Below are 4,960 nucleotides of genomic sequence, written 5' to 3' on the forward strand. Positions count from 1 at the left end.
ATCAGGAAGCTGAGCCGAAGTAGAGAACGTCTTGTTTATTTGATGCTTGCAAGGAAAACTAAAAAGAATGCTGGCCGCGTTTCTTCTCTTCATTTTCTGTGCATACTATTGAACATTAATAAATTAATAAAGAACAGGAAGCTTCGTAGTCCAGCCAGATTATTCCTGGCCTGCTACTCCTCACTAGGGAGGGCAAATGAAAACAAAAGAAAGCAGTAAGACACGGCGAGTGCACCCGCGAAAATTGTCGTGCCCTCCACTCGATTTCAGAAAGTGCTGTTGCAATCAACCGAAGTTTTGCTATGGTATACGGGAATATTCGTGGTGGCTTTTCTTCGGTTGACTGCCTGGGATTCTAGCGCAGAGCGGTCTGCTGCAGCGTCATCTGTCGCTGTAACATGGAGTCATTAATGTTGGCAAGCACTGCCAGATAGGTGAAAGACAGGGCTTCGCGATCGAAGCTCACACTTAGTGCTGACGCCATATCAACCCCGCCTGAGCGGAGTTTATCATTTGCTCGCTACTTTGTTTCCTGCCGCGCCCGCACATATCTCCTTTTTTATGCCCCCCATGACAGACATACCGTTCCTGAATGTTGCATGTTTTTGTGTTTAGTGCATCATGGTTCCTTCACAAGGATCCATGCAACTGCGCACTTTTTCGGAAAGTTACTTTCAGCTATGTTCCCGCCCTTCCAGGCCCGTTTACGGAAGAAATTGTCTGCTTGACATTTGTTGCATTCATCATGGTTTCTTTTTCTTTAGCGGAACGCGGTGTGCGCCTTTCTGTCTGATGCAGATGAAAGTCTGCCGGTGGGCGCACAAAGCGTAATGCTGGGCTACTTCTGTGTTCTCTGTTTTTCTGTATCACCAACTAACTACAGAGTACCTTGACAAAATATATGTATGCTTATTACCGCAGCAAGCACACGAACATTTGCTTGTTATCTGCTGTCAAAGCAGTAGGCAGACGGGTGGCGGCGCTAATCTGTGATCAGAAACGTCCAAGCGTAGACGGCGCAGACGCCGCTTGAGTCGTGTTAATGTACTCTAAGAGTGTGCTTTATTTCCTTTGTGCAATTGCTACCCAAATTAATTGCCTTTCGAAAGATTGTTGGCTTACAAAGGTCCAAAGTTTCAAAATACATATTTTAATTGAGCACGCTAACACACCGACCATTCGCAGAGTCCACTTCGTGGCGTCCTCGCAAAAGTTACCGCTGTTCTTCCTTATTTTTGGGGCGCTAACGACACACTGCCCCTATTATAGTACATCATAGTTCGGGAAACGGTGGTAGCACGCGCTTTCTTCCTTGTTTCACTTGCATTCCATCAAGACGGAATGCGGGTCTTTAAGCTCGTAAACGGTTTTCCCAGCGTTAGAGCGCAGGTGCAGCGCTTCGTCACTGCCATCTGCCTGTAGTATAACAGACGACACTAAAGTATGTGCTGCAGTCGGCGGCGCTTTACGTCTAGCATGTTTCTCGTTAGCATTTGCACAACCCCGACCATGGTATTACATTATCTTGCTTTATAGTTCATTTCTATTTTTTTTCGTGGAATTCCTTTTTGTCTCTCTTACGTATACGTGAGTGCGCCGGAAGCAGTTGCGGCCTGTGACGTTTCACAGCAGCGTTCAGAAGGCATTGCGCACTCAGTCATCGACAAATGTTTAAAAAAAAAAACGAAATGAATTACTAGCGAGAGAGTATGACACGAAAGCATTCCTGAACGTTCAAGGACTTCAGTTAGGGGCGCCGTGATGCTGCGCGCTAGACAAAAAGCTGTCGAAGCTTCCTATGAAGCTGTTGAATAAAGCGATCCTTCGTATTTCGTCGCATTCACTATGAAATACGGGACGATATTGTGTGTGTTATTTACTGCGGCATTTTGCAGTGGTAAGTGTTATTGTTTCTTTGTTTTTTTTTAGCCACAGAGCAAAGCAAGGAAAAAAGATTTTGAGGGTTCAGGAAGCGCCTTTCCAATTATTTGGTCTTAATTTTGGTTTTGTGTAACACTGTTTTTTTGCCAGAGCGTTTTACTGCGAAGACATTCAGGTGATATACATCGGCTTTGCTCCGAGTGTCAGGCCATCCTTCCCGTTACGTTGTCGTCATCGCTCGTCAGGTGACCTTCCTAGGCTCACTTTCACCATAACAATATGGCAACAAAGAGAGAAATTGGTGTACACTTTCACATGTGTCATGCGTAGGTGAGCGAAGCTTTTTGTTATGTTTGCTGATATCTACTCACTTGTTCCTCATGTTTAGGTAGCCCAATGCTCCTTTCTTAATTTAATCTATGTTTTCAAATTGTTTGTCCACACTAGGCTGTTTCTGTAGCCGAATTATTCTTCGCTGTGGTGCTTAATTTATTACTGTTTTGTTGCCAGGTTCCTTTTTTGCCTGTAGTTTGGCCTGTGTATTCTGGCAATGTCCAGTGGCTAGTATTCTCTCGTAGATTAACGAACTACTCTTCACATGAGCAGTGGCACAAATCGAGCGGACCAAGTTGTCGCATATACTAGGCAAGACGGCATCCACCAGCCAGCAGACAGGAGCCACCACCTTCAAAGTGCGCGGAAGGGCCAAAGAAAGGTCCGCTATAAAGGGACTCTGGACGAACTCTCCTCAGAATGGCTGTCGACAGTAAAGCTATGAGCACTTAATGATGCAATGCCTGGCTTAACTGAAGATACGGTTATTTAGAAACGATGCTTGCCCTTACGAGATTTCCGTTGCCTACTATATGTATGTAGATATATATGTACATATGTATATATATATAGTATATATATATATATAGTATATATATATATATATATATATATATGTATATATATATATAACAATAGCTGTCGATGAAATAAATAGCTGTCCGAGATATATATATATATATATATATATATATATATATATATATATATATAAACGAGAAGAAAGGGGGTTAACCGAGGGACCCGATAATTGTTAGTCATATAATGAGAAGCCAACAAACACTGACACCAAGTACAACACAGGGGAAATTGCATGTGCCTAATAAATGAAATAAAGTAATGATAAATTAATGGAAATTGAAGTGGATGAAAAAACAACTTGCCGCAGGTGGGAACCGAACCCACAACCTTCGCATGTTGCGTGCGATGCCCTACCAATTGAGCTACCGCGGCGGCGTTTCCCCATCCACTTTCTTGGGTATTTATGTGTACTAGTAGAACCCTGGGAGGCCCACTTTTCAGCGGCTCTCGCTTGCCAAGCTCAGCCATGAGCCATGTGTGTGTAGGGCACAGGACAATTTTTAACATTGACACAGCTACGATAATGAAACGACAAAAGATGGAGATCGACAGAACGAAAAATGCGGTGTGACAACGACGGGATGAGCACAGAGGTACGACGACAAGTGAATGAAGACGATGGCGTGAAAACGATGGCATGCCATCCAACGCATTACGACGACTGTATGATGATGATTGTCCGACGACAATGATGCGACGATGATGGCATGAGGCTAATCTGAGGGCGAAGGCGGAATAATAATTAAGGATTGACCACGGCGGAATTAAGACGACGGTATGACAACAAATGCAATTAGGCTACAACGATGGCGGGATAATGATGGCACTAAGTTAGCGTATCGAATTTAATTTTGTGGTTCTACGTGCGAAAACCAGGATTTGCTTCTGAGGCAAGCCGTAGTAAGCGACTCGGGGTTCATTTAGACTACCACAGGATCTTAAACGACCCCCAATGCATGGAGCACGCGTCTTTTTGCATTTCACCCCCTCGAAATGCGGCCGCCGTGGTCTATATTTGCTCCCGTGACCTCGTGATTAGCTGCGCAACATCACAGCGGTTAAGCTACCGCAGCGAGTGACGCAAGCGGGTTGAGGAATCTTGAACGGCTACGATACAATGACCACGACGGCAGCAAAATCACAAGTGCATAATAAGGGGCCAAGCTGCGAGACAACTTTGGCCTCTATGTCGGCGTAGGAGGATGGATGGATGGACGGATGAATGGAAGGACGGACTGACGAACGGACGCATAAATAGATAGATAGATAGATAGATAGATAGATAGATAGATAGATAGATAGATAGATAGATAGATAGATAGATAGATAGATAGATAGATAGATAGATAGATAGATAGATAGATAGATAGATAGATAGATAGATAGATAGATAGATAGATAGATAGATAGATAGATAGATAGATAGATAGATAGATAGATAGATAGATAGATAGATAGATAGATAGATAGATAGATAGATAGATAGATAGATAGATAGATAGATAGATAGATAGATAGATAGATAGATAGATAGATAGATAGATAGATAGATAGATAGATAGATAGATAGATAGATAGATAGATAGATAGATAGATAGATAGATAGATAGATAGATAGATAGATAGATAGATAGATAGGCGGGCGGGCGGGCAGGCAGGCTCCAAGTGGACAAAGTTGGCAAAGAATGCTAATCGAATTGGAAACTGAACATTGCCAATTACCGCCCTCGTGGTGCAACTCTTGCCCATACAACAATAGGGGTTTGGGAACTGAATGTAATAAGAACTAAGCTAAGGAGCAATTTTCTCGTAGGGAAGTACGTGCGTGGTTTCGATCGTGATGCATAATTTGAGAGTGGAAGCCACTGTTAACTACAGAGAGATACTGTTAACGAGAGAGAGGTCGGTTTGAGCTAGAAAGCCCTAACCTGCTATTCTACACATTGCGATTGCATAACTCTAACCGGACCTCATCAACAGTGAGTGTACGTTGTATACCGGGTCGCACAATACTGTAACGGAGGAAGATGACAATTAGCCACATCGTGAACACCCAATCGTTATTGAGAGAACTGCATTGTTTTTTTTTTTGTTTCTACTCTTACAACAAGTATTTTTTTAAACTGCCTCCTATTGCAGATTGGCCACGGCGGCCACATTTCGA

The 4,960-nt window shown here is 43.1% G+C and overlaps 1 non-coding gene across 1 annotated transcript; it reads right to left on the minus strand.

The window, feature by feature from the left end:
* Window positions 1–3,095: 3,095 nt before the first annotated feature.
* TRNAL-CAA (transfer RNA leucine (anticodon CAA)) lies at window positions 3,096–3,168 on the minus strand. The gene has a single exon. It is a non-coding gene; the product is annotated as a tRNA-Leu (tRNA).
* Between the last annotated feature and the right edge of the window lie 1,792 nt (window positions 3,169–4,960).

The sequence above is a fragment of the Dermacentor albipictus genome, chromosome 2 (genome assembly GCF_038994185.2).
Source record: "Dermacentor albipictus isolate Rhodes 1998 colony chromosome 2, USDA_Dalb.pri_finalv2, whole genome shotgun sequence".
Lineage (NCBI taxonomy): Eukaryota > Metazoa > Arthropoda > Arachnida > Ixodida > Ixodidae > Dermacentor > Dermacentor albipictus.